This window comes from Mus caroli, unplaced genomic scaffold (assembly GCF_978045245.1).
Source record: "Mus caroli unplaced genomic scaffold, Mus_caroli_1 scaffold_9, whole genome shotgun sequence".
NCBI lineage: Eukaryota > Metazoa > Chordata > Mammalia > Rodentia > Muridae > Mus > Mus caroli.
The window spans coordinates 39,503,607-39,525,515 of NW_028227264.1; the positions used below are offsets into that span (position 1 = coordinate 39,503,607).

A 21,909-nucleotide genomic window follows, 5' to 3' on the forward strand; every position below is an offset into this window, starting at 1 on the left:
CCCAGTCTGCCTGGGTTATGAGATTTGTAGACTACCCTGCTGTGTAGTTCTGAGGTGAGTGCCATCCATGGGTGATGCCATTTGGGTGTATCCTGTGTTAAAAGGCTTTGGGAAGGTGACCGTATCATGAGGGCTCTGACATAATCTCTGACTGACCCACTGATGGATTCGTCATAATTTGGTGACATTACTGGAAAGAAGCGGAATGCAGGAGGTGTAGCCCAACTGGAGGAAGTTTCTGAGGGGCAGATCTTGTCCTGGGCTCATCCCCTGCTACTTCTGCCTCCCGCCTGCTGCAAGGGGAACAGCCTCGCCTCGCTTACAACGCTTTGGTTTGTCACAACCCAGAAATAATGGAACCAGCCACACATGGACTAATAATTCTGAAATCATGACCCACCAAATCGATCTACCCTCCTTTTGAATGGTTTCCATCAGATACGTGTTACAGAAATCACTAGTGACAAACATCGCTACTTTTGCTACCCTACTATTTCCACTTTTGTGTGAAGATTTGGAGATAGAGTTTTAAAATTATTGTATTTGTGCTAGCAAGATGGCTCAATGAATATAGGTGTGGGCTGTGAAGCCTGACATCCTGGATTTGATCCCTAGAACCCCAATGTTGGGAGAGGGCTGATGCCCCAAGTTGTCCTCCCACCTTCACACAAGCATAGTGGTATGCACGTACACACATGCATGCACGAATGCCAGCACGCTTGCCCGCATTGCGCGCGCGCGCGCACACACACACACATACACACTAAATAAACAGAAAACAAAAACCTATCAGACATATTTATCTTAAAAGTATATTTTTCACTCATGTTCCAAACGGACAACTAAATACAAGCCTCGTGCCTGTGTGGCTCTGCCCGCCTCACTGCTGACTGGCACTGCCATGCTCTCTCTGCTCCCTCAGAAGATCACTCCCACTTCTCCTCTGGCAGGCCTTGTTCTCCTTGGGGATGGTGCGCCCACCACAGGCGTTCAGATGGGCAGCCCTTATCTGCCTTCCTGAAGGTGTTTATTCCCCCTGCCGTGTCTGGGAGCCGCCCGACAGTCTTTGTTAGTGGGTTACAAGGTCACAAGCTGTCAGAAGAGTAGAGCTGCACTCGCTCAGAGGACTGGGGCTTTTTACGTTCTACCCTAACAAAGAGTGGGTAGCTAGGAGGCTAGAGGGACAGACTGACAGCACAGATTAGATTCTGCAGTATTGACTCTTCCAGTATACCAAGGTCACTGAAAAGGAAAAACAAAAACAAACAAAAAACTAAAAGCCAACCATCCCCAGACCCCCTTGGAATTTGATTTCCAAATGTGAGCATGGTTCTTTTACGGAGGCATTCGCATGCCACTTTGATTCGTAACTGGGTCACACGGACAGAACGATCTACTTGGTAGACGGACGCAAAGGCAGCTGCAATTCTTGACTTGGCCAGAGCTGCAGCGACTTTCTCAAGACGGTGGAGGCAGTTGGTTTTGGAGCCAGCAGCTGCTGTGACAGCTAGCTTCCTGACCAAGGCAGCATGGCAGTCCCTCTGACAGCCTGCCACATGGTTCAGGGAATGATTCCTGGAAGTCTGATTTGCAGTCTGTTTCTACTGCCCTGCCATGATCTGGAAAACCCCAAGCTAAGTCACTCTGTTCACTCTGCCTAGAGCAGAGCACCACGCTGTCTGTGACTGACTCCGGTCCATCCGAGCCAGCAGGATGATAAAAGACACCCAGCCACACCCTGCCCCAGGCCTCTTATCTCAGCTGCAGCAGGTACCAGGTTGTGGGTGACTCCCATCTTGAGGCAGGCACATGTGTTTGTTCGCCAAGGAGACAGAAGGGACAGTCTGCTTCTGGCACACATACAAACGGCAGTGGCAATACTTCTTATGTTCGAGCCACAGCCACCGGTATTTTTGATACTCTTTTTATATTCTCCTGGAGAACTCTAAAATTAAACTGTCACTTGTATCCTTTTACAGAACTGGTGTCAGAGAAATGAGGCATGATAATTGTTTTCTGACCTGAAGCAGGTAAAATGCTTCCAACTTAGGATGCAGTTTGTGAACAGCATGGCCTCCCTCCCATTAGCTGGACATATTATCTACCAAATGTGAACGAGCTGTTCTGCCTCAGCCATGCCTATATAAACACTCGGGAAGTAGCAGTGAGAGTTGGCTGGGTCATTTTGAGGGTTATAACTAGAAGATTCAACAGCTATTTAATGAGAAAGTGCTTGGCTTTGAGCCCTGCAGGCAACAGGGGTTGGTCATCTAGCACAGGGCTGGTCTGTTCAAAGGGGGCACTTCTGACAGCAAAGGACAGGTAGCACCAAGCACAGACAGGTGTTCTCAAAGGGTAAAGTACATGACTGCTCCTGTATGGGGCTGGGTTCTCCCTCGGGGCAACAGGTCACCTCTGAGACGCAGACCATTAGGACTTGTGTCTCCTATGTCCTTGCATTTCCTGGAACAGCAGCAGGTGTGGCTTCTCACTCCTAGAAATCCAGTGTGTGCAGAAACAGCCATGTGTCTTGCCTCTCACGTGTAGGTGGCAGGACCCTGCTTGTTTCCTTGACACCAATTCCAATAATCAGCAGTAGGACAGTGATTAAGATACCATGAGACTTCAGTATAACCAGATTTCTGGAACCCAAGAACTGGGACAAATTAAATTGTAGTGAACAGGATGCTCCTTCAGTGTTGAAACTCATTACAAAATGATTGAGCCACACTCCTGCACCCCTCCTACTTGACCCAGCACGAAAGCCATCCATCCCATGGACAGACATCTGCATACGGAGGCAGTCTTTGACAGCCTGTGGATGCCAGAACCCAAGCAGCATAAGGGTACACACACACTGGGGCATCTGGGGTAAGTACTGGGCACACTTAAGATGAGGCGGGCATCCTTGAGGTCGGTGACTCTATAAAGGAGTCTCAGCCTGAATGGACTGGACTGGAGACAATCCCGGATGAGGGGTGATGGGAGATTAATTACATATGAGGACTAACCAAAGAAGCAGTAATTGGAGTCAAATTCTCCCTGTTGGAGAAGTCTAGAATAAACACCAGATACTTTGTAATTAAGCATCATTACCAACCTACAGATGCAAATGTATTTGTCTGTATCTATAAAGATATTGGATATTCACATTATATAATTAAAATAATGTGTAATAGACACATATGTATTTCTCTATATAGTTGTATATAGTATATACATCTGTGCATGCCAACATGGCATGCTACTTGAGTTGACCTGGATTCGTGACCCTGCAGTGGCAATAGGTACATCTAGTGCCCAGATCTTGGCTTTAATATGATTTTTCCACTGAAAAGAATCAGAGACCCTTGGAGAAGTGACTGATTTCAAGGCTAGGACAGGCAAGGAACACGATGAGCTCAAAGCATCTGGTGCTAGAAAAGGGGGAAGATGAGGACATGTTCAAAGAACACGGGGCAGGCTGAAGGGACTCTGGTAGAATTGGGGACAATTGTAGTATCAGAATGAATAATGACGATGATGAATTATATCTCACTGAGTATAATAAGTAAAGACTTATCATGAGAAAAATAAACATAATGACAAAATGGATGGCTCGATGAATAAAGGCTATTTCTATAATTTCAAAGCACCTCCCTAAAATATTCATTACTGAAAGGAGCAATTTCACAGTAAAAGAGTTCAGGACATACAACGTCAGTCAAGAAATTGAAATAAGCAATTTGAACTTTTATGTCATCTGATGCACGTGTATAGTATTTCTGCCTGCATTCATGATGTATCCTAAGCCAACAGACATTTACTGTCTTAGTATATGGCTACTCATATGGAACTAGTCAGGAGCCTAGGAAGGGCCTAGCTTGGTTATGGTTCAAGGTCTGTCACAGGGCTGCTACCAGCTCCCTGGCTATAGCTGTCATCAACTCAAGACTTACCTGGCGCTGGGCGTCTGATAATCTCAGCTCATTCTCTTGGTTGATGTGATGGTCAGATGCTCTAGTGTTTTCTGTGTGTGTGCACAGTGTGAAAGCTTGCTTTCCCCCAACAGTGACCCCACAGATCACTTTAGAACCCAATCATTTCTCCTCTATGCACTTGGCTAATAATCTGAATTTTAAATCACCCCAAAGGCCTATGGGTCCCTCATAGGAGGTGACAGAACCTTGAAGAAAGTTGGATGCACAGCAGGGACTATGCAACCCCAACCCCTTCCTCTTGAAGCAGGTCTGCCTGTCACACTCTCCTGTCACCTTGTTCTGCCTCGGTGATGGATCACGAACCGAAGCTTTTCAGGCTGTGAGCCTAAGGAACTTTTCTCTTTACAAGCTAATTGTCTTAGGTATTCTGCTATAGTGATAGAAAGTTTGACTAAAACACTCCTGGCCAAAGAAACAACCTGGTACAAAGTGGTAGGGATGATACTGGGGTGTGGATAAATACAAGTAGGGCCGATTTGAAGGCCAGACACTGTGCTTGGGTATAATTAAAACAAACTAAATCCATGGCCAATCTACAAAACAACTGACTGTATTCTTCAAAGTGTACGTGTTAAGGGGATAAAAAATCAAGGAAGGGTGGTGGTATGTTCAGAATAAAGGAGACTTTAACAATTAAATGCAGTGTGAGGTTCTAGGCTAGACCTTCTCCTAGGCAAGCATATTACCAGGACAACTGTGAGCTATGAATGAAAGAGCAGCCACGGGCTCACTCCTAAGCTCCTGTAGCAATCTATTGTGACCTGCCCCACTCAACCCCACCTCACTCCAGAGCCCTTCAGCTGTGGTTCTCACCACCTTCTGCCTACTTTTTGGATGTGCCAAGATGGTTCCTGCTACTCCTTAGTGCGTGCTCTCTCTGCACTGAGCATGCTCCAGCCATCTCAGAGCAGATTTCCTTCAAGTTGGATCTCAGGTCAGCTCCTCCAAGAGATCAGCTTTGTGCACACTCAAATAATCCCAGCATTTGAGAGGCAGAGGCAGACAGAGCTCTGTAAGTTCTAGGCCAGCCAAGGCCACATAGTGAGATCCTGTCTCAAACAAACACACAAAAATTCAAAACCCCAAACAAAACAAACAAACAAACAAACAAGCAAACAAGTGACCTAAAACAGTGTTGGGCTCCTGCCCCCACCACTTTCTCCTATTTCTTTGGTTTGTGAGTCTTCAAGGCACTTGTCCCAGGATGGAACTGTCTTCTGTATGGTGTTACTGATTCATCCTATCTGCATGCCCCGGGTCAGAAGGGTGCTGAAGAACTCAGATGTTCTTGACCTTTACTGTCTGCCCAGCGACAGAGCAGTGCCTGATACAGTGTAAGTACTTAATACATAGCTAGTGCATTAATGAACCACCTACTCTCTGCTTCAAGCTATTTATAATCCCAGCTAGACTTGTGGCTGTGATCATGACAATTATACAGTTTTAGAAATTACTTTTATTTCAGATCACTTTGCCCAACCTCAGACCAAATGAAGAGATGCTACAACATCGCCACAAACAACACAGCTTTCACTTGCCGTACTCCGGGTAATGCAAGAACATGAGACTCTCTTAGCACCATGGACAGTGCTAACCACTGCAAAGATTTTCTTTTCAGGAATCTTAAATCTTCATCCTGATATGTCCCACTTACTGGTCTCTAAATCATAAAACATAAAAACCCTGCTTCACCTCACAGTGATTCAAGCGTTACTCAAGGAAATGATCACATGACTTCTAATCCTCTTTTCTGAGATAAGCCCCCTGGGCTCTCTCAATATGAAAAATTAACAAGCTGTGAGCATGAGAAAAGGCTGAAAAACTTCAGTAGCCTGGTTTGAAAAAAATAAAAAATAAAACCTTCCTGGGCATCTTATCTGAGAGCTACAGGATGCACACCCTTGGGCTTTCAGAGAACACGGTCTCATTTCTCAGGCTGTCTTTTACTCTCTGGAACAGCTTCTTCTCTGCCGCATGCTCTTTCTGATACTGAGCGAGCTAAAACATTCACAGCCAGTCAGGCTCGTAAGCATCCTCCTGGAGACTTATCATTTTCCAAACACATTTGTGGCTTTATATTTTCTCTGCTGAACACATTTTACATTCTAATAAGATGAGAGAAAACCCACGTGATGTAATAGTTCGCTAAAGAGCTTTGTGGCAGGGGCTCTTTGCTGGGGGCATTAAGCAATTTATTTCATGACTATTCTATGTGGAAAAAGCCATTTTTCATTGTCCTCTCCTTTGGACTTTCACTGTGTTCATGGCGCAGGAGGTTAGACTGCTCCTGTGGTTCCACAGAGAATATTTTAGTGACCACCAGCACCCTCCAGTGCATCTTGCATAAGAGAGAAAGCCATCCATCAGTGGGTAATACAGAACGAGGGCTGAGTGAGTAAGGAATGCATCAGGAGCCACGCCTCACAGAGCTATGTTCTAGCCCAAGCCATCACCTCACAGAGGGAGCCACGGCTCAGACAGGCAGGGATTCAGTTAGCAATGGCAGTGTGGGGGCCAGACCCCAGAGTCCTGACCCCAGAATCATGCAGCCTCTCTTAACAGATGCTTGGGCAAACAAACTGCAGTCAACTGGCCACGCATGGAGGACTCTGTTTTAATTTGTGTTTAATAACTAACTCACTGTGGTGGTCTTGCTATATGCACACACTGTAAATAACAACTTTAAGCCAATCACAGTAAATCATGCAGGGGTTGGGCACTGGGACTCCTTCTTCCTGGGCAGGAGAATGAAATCCACTCCTTCTGAGGCTGCAGGATGCTGTGACAGCACCCTGGGAACACACAAAGCTCGTGAACCCACTCTACTGGGGGCCCTGTCCGTGCCTTTCAGGGAAGTCAATAAGTGACTTTACTGTTTGAACCAGAGGGCTTAGGTGCTCTGGTAACGGAGTATGAAAGTCCAGGGAACGTTGGGAGAAGCTTTATAAACAGAACATTTGCTTCCTTTGCTTTGTAAACAAAATGAAAATGTATGCATAGGAAATAGACAAACACGTCTACAGCCCGCAGGGAGGTGATTCACTAGAAGGAGCCATCTTAAGGGTCTTGCAGATAACTCTGGATATATAGAATCTAACAAATCTAACAAGTGTTTTAAAGGTTTGCAATGTGGAACTGAAACTATATGAACTGACAAACTATCCACACTCTTATCTAAAATCCACTGTCTATCTTAAACTTGGGACTTTTATTTTTCACCTACACATGATTTTTTAAACAGCCTGCATTAAAATCCTCTGAGCTTTGATGGTCTTTCTAGCCCAAGGATCTTTTGATCCCTGCCTGTCTGAGCTGTGGCTCCCTCTGTGAGGTGATGGCTTGGGCAGATAACAGATTTTATTTTAATAGTATTACTTTTAAAAATCATATTTTGGGCTGGAGAGATGGCTCAACAGTTAAGAGCACTGACTGCCCTTCCAGAGGTCTTGAGTTCAATTCCTAGCAACCACACAATGGCTCACAACCATATGTAATGGGATCTGATGCCCTCTTCTGGTGTGTCTGAGGACAGCAACAATGTACTCACAAAATAAGCAAATATTTTTAAAAATCATATTTTTTAAAATCACTTCTAATCTCATCACATATATAAAATAAATAAATCTTAAAAATCATATTTGTTAAAATCTCTTCTAATCTAATCAGGAAAATCTGTATACATTATGTGTGGTACTACATGCATACTTTCAAAACTCTGCCTTTCACTTGAAAATTCTAATGCTGTTATTGGTAATAAATTCTGCAGACTGTTTTCCTTAAAATGACAAGCTTACCTGATCATTTTTGTGGAAGTGCCGGCCAAATACTTAAGCCTGGAGAACCACAGTCCTGTCAGTCATTCTGGTCCTGGGAGGGAAGTGTGGAATCCTCTCACAACTGAGACAACTGTAGAAGTGCCTTCCCTCAGAGCCACAGGACTGAGCAGCAGCCAAGACACCTTCTGCATATGTATTTCACAGTGGTCACAGTCCCCAGATGACACAGGCACGGCAACCTAACAACCTTTATTAATCCATCAACTGACTTAAGCATACAAGGTGTTTCTCCTTGTCATTGTCATCCACACCTCCTCCTCCTGCATCCAACCCTCCTCTAGTGTCAAGGGAGGGACACTAAGCTCTAGGGCTTGGTGGCACTGCTTTAATCTCATGGCTCACCAAAAAGGCATTGGCGCCCCAGTGATCTGCAGACCACTTTTGGAGGACAAATGCTTTCGGTTGCCCCTTTTGTTCCTTTGGTGACAAACTCCACCATTTCTATAGCCACATGCCACTGTCTGTGTGTCCTGTAGGCACCCCCTCCCTTCAGAAGCACTTACCATAGCACACGAGCTGGGTTCTACCCGCTTGACTCCAGTGTCAGAAAAATGGGTTTCAGGCTCACTTTCACCACTCAAAACTCCTGTAACTCATAGTGAGCTACAGACCCTCTAAGCTGCTTATCTTAGAAAATTAGGGGACTGACCTTGACAAGCTCCAGATATTTTCTGATTCTCAGATTTTATGGTCCTAGACACACACACTCACATATGTATACACACACACACACACACACAGAGAGAGAGAGAGAGAGAGAGAGAGAGAGAGAGAGAGAGAGAGAGAGAGAGCACATATCGAAGTACATCCTGAAAACGCCATCTTGGAGTCTTGGAGTCCTCCCCAAGCCTGGTTGTATTGTGAAGCCCTAGGTGTCATCCTTGACAGGCTTTGGACAGGAATCAGTATGTGAGATATTTATTTACATGATGCTAAGAGATGTTTTATGAGACCATTGAGAAATAACCAAGGTTGCTGATGTGAGACAAAAACTAGACTAAAGGCCGAAAGGAAGCAAGAACTAACTCAATAAGCAACATCTCTAACAATCCCAGCTTTGAAAGAACCCATCTTACCAAGGCTGCTCACAGGACCGACCGTAAGCGCAGACTTGGGGCCCATGGAAAATGCAGTGAACAGAAGAATCTCCCCACTCACGCCTGAGAGGCTTCAGGTATAATTGTGTGTGTGCTTGCTAAAGAGACACCTTAAATGCAGCCTTCCCTCTTTCTGCTGTTTTCAAGATCATTAGATCCATTTTCTTAGCTCTATTTTATTATAAAAAATAAAATTCAGTTGAGCATGTTAACTTAATTAGCTAATTTATTTTCTATTTTCTAACTATATGACACAGGAATGGTTTAGCCATTTATCTCCTGAAATAAGCTTCAACATTTTATTTTCGAAGAAAGAATACATTATTCTGAAGTATGATGTCAAAAAAGCATTAATTTATTTTATTTCCACAGTAAGTAATGTGTTTCTAACATTATTACAAAACATAAAATGGTTAAAAAAGTCAGGGACGAAAGAACCACAGGCAACCACGGATACTGAGAGGGAAAATTAGTATTCTGTAGAGAGGACCCCCTAACTGATAATCCAGCGCCAAGTGGTCAATCCTGAGACCACAGCCACAGCCACAGCCACACGGATGCAACATGTTACATTCATATAGTTATGTGCATAGATATGTGTATACTCAATATATATGTTGAAGAAAAAGAGAACCCATGAGTTTGATGAGGGATAACAAGAAAAGGGGCTAGAGAGAGTATGAGAAAGGGGGTGACTGATGTAATTAAATTATAATTTAAAATGATATTAAAAAAGAAAGTCTCAATCCCCTTTTCTTTATGGGTAAAGACAGGATGCATTTATTGGGATGTTTGGGGTTTAATTAGCATTTGGTTACCTCGAACATACAGAATACAAACTGTGGCTATAAACTGGCTCAGCTAACACTAGAGAAGAGAATGCAGTTTTGAGGTGGAGGATTTAACCGCCACATCTCCACTCTCTCACACTCTTTTTAACTCTAAGGTAAATGTGAAAGTGCTCTGCATACCTGAGAACAAAGGCAAATGCAAATGCAAACTGGGAAATTACACTTCTGTTCTATGCAGGTTACTCACGTGATTTTAAGAACTGGTTGCAAATTGTATCTTATATCTTGGGTATCCTAAGTTTCTGGGCTAATATCCACTTATCAGTGAGTACATATTGTGTGAGTTCCTTTGTGATTGGGTTACCTCACTCAGGATGATGCCCTCCAGGTCCATTGCCTAGGAATTTCATAAATTCATTCTTTTTAATAGCTGAGTAGTACTCCATTGTATAAATGTACCACATTTTCTGTATCCATTCCTCTGTTGAGGGGCATCTGGGTTCTTTCCATCTTCTGGCTATTATAAATAAGGCTGCTATGAACATAGTGGAGCATGTGAAACTCAAGAAGAATGAAGACCAAAGTGTGGACACTTTGCCCCTTCTTAGGATTGGGAATAAAACACCCATGGAAGGAGTTACAGAGACAAAGTTTGGAGCTGTGATGAAAGGATGGACCATCTAGAGACTGCCATATCCAGGGATCCATCCCATAATCAGCTTCCAAGCGCTGACACCATTGTATACACTAGCAAGATTTTGATGAAAGGACCCAGATAGAGCTGTCTCTTGTGAGACTATGCCGGGGCATAGCAAACACATAAGTGGATGCTCACAGTCAGCTATTGGATGATCACAGGGCCCCCAATGGAAGAGCTAGAGAAAGTACCCAAGGAGTTAAAGGGATCTGCAATCCTATAGGTGGAACAACAATATGAACTAACCAGTACCCCGGAGCTCTTGACTCTAGCTGCATATGAATCAGAAAATGGCCTAGTCGGCCATCAGTGGAAAGAGAGGCCCATTAGTCGTGCAAACTTTATATGCCTCAGTACAGGGGAACGACAGGGCCAAGAAGTGGGAGTGAGTGGGTGGGAGAGTGGGTGGGGAAGCATGTGGGGGACTTTGGGATAACATTGGAAATGTAAATGAAATAAATTCCCAATTAAAAAAAAAAAAGAAAAAAATTTTCAAAAAAAAAAAAAGAAGAAGAAGAAGAACTGGTTGCAGCCTGGCATGGTGGCTAATGCCTTTAATCCCAGCACTTGGGAGGCAGAGGCAGGTGGATTTCTGAGTTCCAGGCCAGCCTGGTCTACAAAGTGAGTTCCAGGACAGCCAGGGCTATACAGAGAAACCCTGTCTCGAAAAAAAGAACTGGCTCTTCCATTCTGACCAGCACCGGGGAACCTAGAGCGCAGGGTCGGCTGACACCCGCCACAGGATTTTGAGATTTCTGGTGAGTGGAACACAGCTTCTGCTCCAGTCCAATCACGCGGGACCTGAGACTGCTTTGGTTGGGGAGGCAGAAATCCGGCCTGAGTAGGGCCACAAGCCTCTCCGGTCAGACCAGCACCGGGATAGCTAGAGCGCAGGGTCGGCTGACACCCGCCAGCTACCCACAACACCCGCCACAGGATTTTGAGACTTCTGGTGAGTGGAACACAGAGTCTGCTCCAATCTTCAAACAGTGACAACGATAACAACTAACCCCAGAGATTACCAGATGGCGAAAGGTAAATGTAATAATCTTACTAACAGAAACCAAGACCACTCACCATCATCAGAACCCAGCACTCCCACTTCGCCCAGTCCAGGGCACCCCAACACACCGGAAAAGCTAGACCCGGATCTAAAAGCATATCTCATGATGATGGTAGAGGACATCAAGAAGGACTTTAATAACAAACTTAAAGAAATACAGGAGAACACTGCTAAACAGGTAGAAGACATTAAAGAGGAAGCACAAAAATCCCTTAAAGAATTGCAGGAGAACACTGCTAAACAGGTAGAAGACATTAAAGAGGAAGCACAAAAATCCCTTAAAGAATTGCAGGAAAACCAGACCAAACAGGTGATGGAATTGAATAAAAACATCCAAGACCTAAAAAGGGAAGTAGAGACAATGAAGAAAACCCAAATTGAGGCAACACTGGAGATAGAAACACTAGGAAAGAAATCTGGAACCATAGATGCGAGCATCAACAACAGAATACAAGAGATGGAAGAGAGAATCTCAGGTGCAGAAGACTCCATAGAGAACATCGGCACGACAATCAAAGAAAATACAAAATCCAAAAAGATCCTAACTCAAAACATCCAGGAAATCCAGGACAAAATGAGAAGACCAAACCTACGGATAATAGGAGTAGATGAGAATGAAGATTTTCAACTCAAAGGACCAGCAAATATCTTTAACAATATTATAGAAGAAAACTTCCCAAACCTAAAGAAAGAGATGCCCATGAACATACAAGAAGCTTACAGAACTCCAAATAGACTGGACCAGAAAAGAAATTCCTTCCGACACATAATAATCAGAACAACAAATGCAATAAATAAAGATAGAATACTAAAAGCAGTAAGGGAAAAAGGTCAAGTAACATATAAAGGCAAGCCTATCAGAATTACACTGGATTTTTCACCAGAGACTATGAAAGCCAGAAGGGCCTGGACAGATGTTATACAGAAACTAAGAGAACACAATTTCCAGCCCAGGCTACTATACCCAGCCAAACTCTCAATTACCATAGATGGAGAAACCAAAGTATTCCACGATAAAACCAAATTCACACATTATCTTTCCACGAATCCAGCACTTCAAAGGATAATAAGAGAAAAAAACCAATACAAGGACGGAAACCACGTCCTAGAAAAAGCAAGAAGGTAATCCCTCAACAAACCTAAAAGAAGACAGCCACAAAAACAGAACACCAACTCTAACAACAAAAATAAAAGGAAGCAACAATTACTTCTCCCTAATATCTCTTAATATCAATGGACTCAACTCCCCAATAAAAAGAAATAGACTAACAGGCTGGCTACAGAAACAGGACCCAACATTTTGCTGCTTACAGGAAACTCATCTCAGAGAAAAAGATAGACACTACCTCAGAATGAAAGGCTGGAAAACAATTTTCCAAGCAAATGGTAGGAAGAAACAAGCTGGAGTAGCCATTATAATATCTGATAAGATTGACTTCCAACCCAAAGTCATCAAAAAAGACAAGGAAGGGCACTTTATTCTCATCAAAGGTAAAAATCCTCCAAGAGGAACTATCAATTCTGAATATCTATGCTCCAAATACAAGGGCAGCCACATTCATTAAAGATACTTTAGTAAAGCTCAAAGCACACATTGCACCTCACACAATAATAGTGGGAGACTTCAACACACCACTTTCACCAATGGACAGATCATGGAAAATGAAACTAAACAGGGACACAGTGAAACTAACAGAGGTTATGAAACAAATGGATCTGACAGATATCTACAGAACATTCTATCCTAAAACAAAAGGATATACCTTCTTCTCAGCACCTCACGGTACCTTCTCCAAAATTGACCACATAATTGGTCACAAAACAAGCCTCAACATATACAAAAATATTGAAATTGTCCCATGCATCCTATCAGATCACCATGGACTAAGACTGATCTTCAATAACAAAATAAATAATAGAAAGCCAACACACACGTGGAAACTAAACAACACTCTTCTCAATGATACCTTGGTCAAGGAAGGAATAAAGAAAGAAATTAAGGACATTCTGGAGTTTAATGAAAATGAAGACACAACAAACCCAAACTTATGGGACACATTGAAAGCATTTCTAAGAGGAAAACTCATAGCTCTGAGTGCCTCCAAAAAGAAACTTGAGAGCGCACACATTAGCAGATTGACAACACACCTAAAAGCTCTAGAACGAAAGGAAGCAAATTCACCCAAGAGGAGTAGACGGCAAGAAATAATCAAACTCAGGGGTGAAATCAACCAAGTGGAAACAAGAAGAAAAATTGAAAGAATCAACCAATCGAGGAGCTGGTTCTTTGAGAAAATCAACAAGATAGATAAACCCTTAGCCAGACTCACTAGAGGGCATAGAGAAAGTATTCTAATTAACAAAATCAGAAATGAAAACGGAGACATAACAACAGACCCTGAAGAAATCCAAAACACCATCAGATCCTTCTACAAAAGGCTATATTCAACAAAACTGGAGAACCTGGATGAAATGGACAAGTTTCTAGACAGATACCAGGTACCAAAGTTAAATCAAGATCAGGTTAATGATCTAAACAGTCCCATATCCCCTAAAGAAATAGAAGCAGTCATTAATAGTCTCCCAACCAAAAAAAGCCCAGGACCAGATGGGTTTAGTGCAGAGTTCTATCAAACCTTCAAAGAAGAACTAATCCCAGTTCTTCACAAACTATTCCACAAAATAGAATCAGAAGGTACTCTACCCAACTCATTCTATGAAGCCACAATTACTCTGATACCTAAACCACATAAAGAACCAACAAAAATAGAGAACTTCAGACCAATTTCCCTTATGAATATTGATGCAAAAATCCTCAATAAAGTTCTCGCTAACCGAATTCAAGAACACATCAAAACAATCATCCATCCTGACCAAGTAGGTTTCATCCCAGGGATGCAAGGATGGTTCAATATACGAAAATCCATCAATGTAATCCATTATATAAACAAACTCAAAGACAAAAACCACATGATCATCTCGTTAGATGCTGAAAAAGCATTTGACAGAATCCAACACCCATTCATGATGAAAGTCTTGGAAAGATCAGGAATTCAAGGCCCATACCTAACCATGATAAAAGCAATATACAGCAAACCAGTAGCCAACATCAAAGTAAATGGTGAGAAGCTGGAAGCAATCCCACTAAAATCAGGGACTAGACAAGGCTGCCCACTCTCTCCCTACCTATTCAACATTGTACTTGAAGTCCTAGCCAGAGCAATTAGACAACAAAAGGAGATCAAGGGGATACAATTCGGAAAAGAAGAAGTCAAAATATCGCTTTTTGCAGATGATATGATAGTATACATAAGTGACCCTAAAAATTCCACCAGAGAACTCCTAAGCCTGATAAATAGCTTCGGTGAAGTAGCTGGATATAAAATTAACTCAAGCAAGTCAATGGCCTTTCTGTACACAAAGGATAAACAGGCAGAGAAGGAAATTAGGGAAACAACACCCTTCTCAATAGTCACAGACAATATAAAATACCTTGGCGTGACTCTAACTAAGGAAGTGAAAGATCTGTATGACAAGAACTTCAAGTCCCTGAAGAAAGAAATTAAAGAAGATCTCAGAAGATGGAAAAACCTCCCATGCTCATGGATTGGCAGGATCAACATTGTAAAAATGGCTATCTTACCAAAAGCAATCTACAGATTCAATGCAATCCCCATCAAAATTCCAACTCAATTCTTCAACGAATTAGAAAGGGCAATCTGCAAATTCATCTGGAACAACAAAAAACCTAGGATAGCAAAAACTCTTCTCAAGGATAAAATAACCTCTGGTGGAATCACCATGCCTGACCTAAAGCTGTACTACAGAGCAATTGTGATAAAAACTGCATGGTACTGGTATAACGACAGACAAGTAGACCAATGGAACAGAATTGAAGACCCTGAGATCAACCCACATACCTATGGTCACTTGATCTTTGACAAGGGAGCAAAAACCATCCAGTGGAAAAAAGACAGCATTTTCAACAAATGGTGCTGGCACAACTGGCAGTTATTATGTAGAAGAATGCGAATTGATACATTCCTATCTCCTTGTACCAAGGTCAAATCTAAGTGGATTAAGGAACTCCACATAAAACCAGAGACACTGAAACTTATAGAGGAGAAAGTAGGGAAAAGCCTTGAAAATATGGGTACAGGGGAAAAATTCCTGAATAGAACAGCAAAGGCTTGTGCTGTAAGAGCGAGAATCGATAAATGGGACCTCATAAAGTTGCAAAGCTTCTGCAAGGCAAAAGACACCGTCAATAAGACAAAAAGACCACCAACAGATTGGGAAAGGATCTTTACCTATCCTAAATCAGATAGGGGACTAATATCCAATATATATAAAGAACTCAAGAAGGTGGACTCCAGAAAATCAAATAACCCCGTTAAAAAATGGGGCTCAGAACTGAACAAAGAATTCTCACCTGAGGAATACCGAATGGCAGAGAAGCACCTGAAAAAATGTTCAACATCCTTAATCATCAGGGAAATGCAAATCAAAACAACCCTGAGATTCCACCTCACACCAGTCAGAATGGCTAAGATCAAAAATTCAGGTGACAGCAGATGCTGGTGAGGATGTGGAGAAAGAGGAACACTCCTTCATTGTTGGTGGGATTGCAAGCTGGTACAACCACTCTGGAAATCAGTTTGGCGGTTCCTCAGAAAATTGGACATAGTACTACCGGAGGATCCAGCAATACCTCTCCTGGGCATATATCCAGAAGATGTTCCAACCGGTAAGAAGGACACATGCTCCACTATGTTCATAGCAGCCTTATTTATAATAGCCAGAAGCTGGAAAGAACCCAGATGCCCCTCAACAGAGGAATGGATACAGAAAATGTGGTACATTTACACAATGGAGTACTACTCAGCTATTAAAAGGAATGAATTTATGAAATTCCTAGGCAAATGGATGGATCTGGAGGGCATCATCCTGAGTGAGGTAACACAATCACAAAGGAACTCACACAATATGTACTCACTGATAAGTGGATATTAGCCCCAAAACTTAGGATACCCAAGATATAAGATACAATTTGTTAAACGCATGAAACTCAAGAAGAACGAAGACCAAAGTGTGGACACTGTGCCCCTTCTTGGAACTGGGAACAAAACACCCATGGAAAGAGTTACAAAGATAAAGTTTGGAGCTGTGAAGAAAGGATGGACCATCTAAAGACTGCCATATCCAGGGATCCATCCCATAATCAGCTTCCAAACGCTGACACCATTGCATACACTAGCAAGATTTTGCTGAAAGGACCCAGATATAGCTGTCTCTTGTGAGACAATGCCGGAGCCTAGCAAACACAGAAGTGGATGCTCACAGTCAGCTATTGGATGGATCACAGGGCCCCCAATGGAGGAGCTAGAGAAAGTACCCAAGGAGCTAAAGGGAACTGCAACCCCATAACTAACCAGTACCCCAGAGCTCTTGACTCTAGCTGCATTTGTATCAAAAGATGGCCTAGTCGGCCATCACTGGAAAGAGAGGCCCATTGGACTTGCCAACTTTATATGCCCCAGTACAGGGGAACGCCAGGGCCAAGGGGTGGGGGTGGGTGGGTGAGGGACTTGGGGGGGAGTGTATTGGGGACTTTTTGGATAGCATTGGAAATGTAATTGAGGAAAATACCTAATAAAAAAAAAGAAAAAAAAGAACTGGTTGTAATACGTCAAAGAATTCTCCCATTAAGAGCCTCAACAATTTGGTAGTAGTAGGTAATAAAAACATCAGACAATCTGCGTGCGGCCCATTTTACCCCATCTCACTAATGTATACGTTAACTAACAACAGTATCCATTGAGAACAATCATGAGACACTCACTAAGCTCTGAGCTGCTAAGTCTGAAATGGAAAACACAATAAAATATAAGTTTACAACTGTGGTTGTCTTACCATACATTTCAATCTATTTGTCTTGGCATTTCTCTCACATTTGATTAATGTAAAATATTCCTAAAAGAGGGAAAACTACTGATTGTCATTATTCAGATTGAAAGCAACACTATGTATCAGGTATCACCCTAAAGACTAGGGTTATAAACCAGATGAACTAACTTTCAAACAACTTATTCTTTCCAACTTGTTTTAGAACCAACCTGCCACACAGTAGCATCAATTTGCTAAGGACTGTCTGTCCTTATAAAAATGAGAGGGGTAGCTAGAAGCACAGTTTTTTACCTATGAGAACGTGTAACTAGTTTTAGTGATTTCTGATGTTACGCCATAGGCTTCCTCATGGGTGTAAGGAAAAGGAACAATAATATCCAAATATTAGACATGGGGAACTGCATAGTAAGAAAAGATTTGCTGGTGAATTTTAAATATAATTATAGTTATATTGTGATGTCAGGAAGGCACAGCACAGCGACACAGCATAAACCCACTATCACTCCACGTGCCCCAAATCACCCCACCCACCCACCACACACAAAACTCATGGTTATCCATCCAGCTAGCAAGATAGCAAAAGGCTAAATTATTACATGGTTCTTAAATACAACACTACACGCACCCTGCCCGACAGGAATATCCCTTAGGTGGTCTTTTCAGATGCCCGACTCTGCTCCCCGTGTACAGGTAAAGACACTGTTCTATTGGCCCAAATATAGTCTAACACTATAATAAACTTCTTTAGAGTTTTTTTCACTTTAATGTGTTCACAGATCCCTGGGGGGCAGGGGGGAATTAAAAACACGTATCCACTTACCCTAGATGAATTAAAAGGAAAGCAAGAAATGATTTTTAAAACCAAGTATAGAAAAGTCTCCTAAATTCCTAAGTCTCTTTAATCTAGACCTTTTGGGGGTACAAGCACCTCATTTGGATGTCCTGTTACTGTCTGAGGCTCACCAATTTAGCTCCCAGATCTGCACTGGGCCCTGGCTATTCTGGCAACACATGGCTTTATCTGGTCAACTGTGCTATGAAACTCCTGGTTGAAACTCCTGGCTGCCTTAGCTAGGTTAGGATGGCAGACACCTGTAATCCCAGCATTTGGGAGTCTGACACAGGAAGACCACAAGTGCCCCTTAGTCTTGGGGCACGAGGGAAAAGTGTCCCACCTTGACAACAGCACCAGCCCTCTTTATAGTTTGTGCTTTGAAATAGGGTCTCCTTAGGTTACATGGGCTGGCCCTGATCACTCTGTAGCTCAGGCTGGCCTTGAACTTGTAATTCTCTTGCCTCAGCCTCTCTAGTACCCAGGGTTATTGGCCTGCACCACCAGGCCCTGCTCCCCTTCTCTAAGTGAAGTGCCGCTTTTCTTGTCCTGATGTAGCCAGTAGATATGCTCTTTATCCTTGATTTAAATCCATTCTCCACACCATTTCCAAACTGACCTTTCTAAAATGCAAATACAAGCACACAGCTCTCTTGATTACAATACAGCTTTGAAACTAAAGGTCGCGTTGCCTCACCAGTCTCTTCCAGTCTTGTTCCCACCTGTGCATGCCTCCTGCCCCTCACTGCCTTCTTAAACTGGATGCATTCACTTCTGGTCTTCCTATGGTTTGGATGTGATTTGATCCCCTCCCCCTAATGGCTCAGGTGCTGGATGGAGCCTGACTCCCTGGTGTGCTGCTATCCTAAATTCCCAATGTGGTATTGAGGTGGTGAACATTTTAGGGGTGGGGCCCAGTGTAGGGATGGTAAGATCTTTAGGCAGGAAGAATGATGTTTTAGTGAGTTTTAATAAAAAGAGTGAGGCTGGTCTTGCCCTTGTCTCTTGGTTCCTATGTCCTGTGTTACCATGTGAACTCTCTCACTTCCTCTCAATGTGATGTCTGACATAAGTCCTTCTCCAGAATTGAACAGTTATGATGCCATGGTCTTAAGTCTTTAGAACTGTGAGCTAAACACTCCACTTTCCTGTAAAGTGTGCTGCCTCGACTATTTTGTTACACTAATCCCAAGATCTATATACAGCAGACCTCTAAAAGGAGTGTACAGATGAGAGTTCAGGGTCACACAGCCATGTTAAGGACCACCTGAGGCCTCATATAAACATATGGCATATCTTATTCCTCAAAGAAGACAGACAACACACAAAAATTAAAGTATCAGGCATTTTCCACACCTTAAAAGTTAGTGACACAAATAATACAAAATATCTTGGCGTGAATCTAACTAAGGAAGTGAAAGATCTGTATGATAAAAACTTCAAGTCGCTGAAGAAAGAAATTAAAGAAGATCTCAGAAGATGGAAAGATCTCCCATGCTCATGGATCGGCAGGATCAACATTGTAAAGATGGCTATCTTGCCAAAAGCAATCTACAGATTCAATGCAATCCCCATCAAAATTCCAACTCAATTCTTCAACGAATTAGAAAGAGCAATCTGCAAATTCATCTGGAATAACAAAAAACCTAGGATAGCAAAAACTCTTCTCAAGGATAAAAGAACCTCTGGTGGAATCACCATGCCTGACCTAAAGCTTTACTACAGAGCAATTGTGATAAAAACTGCATGGTACTGGTACAGTGACAGACAAGTAGACCAATGGAATAGAATTGAAGACTCAGAAATGAAGCCACACACCTATGGCCACTTGATCTTCGACAAGGGAGCTAAAACCATCCAGTGGAAGAAAGACAGCATTTTCAACAAATGGGGCTGGCACAACTGGTTGTTAACATGTAGAAGAATGAGAATCGATCCATTCCTATCTCCTTGTACTAAGGTCAAGTCTAAGTGGATCAAGGAACTTCACATAAAACCAGAGACACTGAAACTTATAGAGGAGAAAGTGGGGAAAAGCCTTGAAGATATGGGCACAGGGGAAAAATTCCTGAACAGAACAGCAATGGCTTGCACGGTAAGATCAAGAATTGATAAATGGGACCTCATGAAACTGCAAAGCTTCTGCAAGGCAAAAGACACTGTCAATAAGACAAAAAGACCACCAACAGATTGGGAAAGGATCTTTACCTATCCTAAATCAGATAGGGGACTAATATCCAATATATATAAAGAACTCAAGAAGGTGGACTCCAGAAAATCAAATAACCCCGTTAAAAAATGGGGCTCAGAACTGAACAAAGAATTCTCACCTGAGGAATACCGAATGGCAGAGAAGCACCTGAAAAAATGTTCAACATCCTTAATCATTAGGGAAATGCAAATCAAAACAACCCTGAGATTCCACCTCACACCAGTCAGAATGGCTAAGATCAAAAATTCAGGTGACAGCAGATGCTGGCGAGGATGTGGAGAAAGAGGAACACTCCTCCATTGTTGGTGGGATTGCAAGCTGGTACAACCACTCTGGAAATCAGTCTGGCGGTTCCTCAGAAAATTGGACATAGTACTACCGGAGGATCCAGCAATACCTCTCCTGGGCATATATCCAGAAGATGTCCCAACCGGTAAGGACACGTGCTCCACTATGTTCATAGCAGCCTTATTTATAATAGCCAGAAGCTGGAAAGAACCCAGATGCCCCTCAACAGAGGAATGGATACAGAAAATGTGGTACATTTACACAATGGAGTACTACTCAGCTATTAAAAAGAATGAATTTATGAAATTCCTAGCCAAATGGATGGACCTGGAGGGCATCATCCTGAGTGAGGTAACACAATCACAAAGGAACTCACACAATATGCATTCACTGATAAGTGGATATTAGCCCAAAAACTTAGGATACCCAAGATATATAATACTATCTGCTAAACACATGAAACTCAAGAAGAATGAAGACCAAAGTGTGGACACTTTACCCCTTCTTAGAATTGGGAACAAAACATCCATGGAAGGAGTTACAGAAACAAAGGTTGGAGCTGTGACGAAAGGATGGACCATCTAGAGACTGCCATACCCAGGGATCCATCCCATAATCAGCTTCCAAATGCTGACACCATTGCATACACTAGCAAGATTTTGCTGAAAGGACCCTGATATAGCTGTCTCTTGTGAGACTATACCGGGGCCTAGCAAACACAGACGTGGATGCTCACAGTCAGCTAGTGGATGGATCACAGGGCTCCCAATGGAGGAGCTGGAGAAAGTACCCAAGGAGCTAAAGGGACCTGCAACCCTATAGGTGGTACAACATTATGAACTAACCAGTACCCCAGAGCTCTTGACTCTAGCTGCATATGTATCAAAAGATGGACTAGTCGGCCATCACTGGAAAGAGAGGCCCATTGGACACACAAACTTTATATGCCCCAGTACAGGAGAACGCCAGGGCCAAAAAAAAAAAAAAAAAAAAAAAAATGGGAATGGGTGGGTAGGGAAATGGGGGAGAGGGGGGAGGGTATGGGGGACTTTTGGGATAGCATTGGAAATGTAATTGAGGAAATACGTAATAAAATATAAAAAAAAGAAAAGAAAAAAAAGTGACAGCAATATCTACAATTACATTTATTGTTCATTATGCAAGGGACCCTTCAGGATAGCCCCACTCTGAAATAGCAAGTCCATC

The 21,909-nt window shown here is 42.7% G+C and overlaps 1 protein-coding gene across 1 annotated transcript in view; it reads right to left on the reverse strand.

Moving 5' to 3' along the window:
- Positions 1–21,909, reverse strand: part of Fig4 (FIG4 phosphoinositide 5-phosphatase) — a 121,027-nt gene that overhangs the window by 11,326 nt on the left and 87,792 nt on the right. The window lies entirely within an intron of this gene.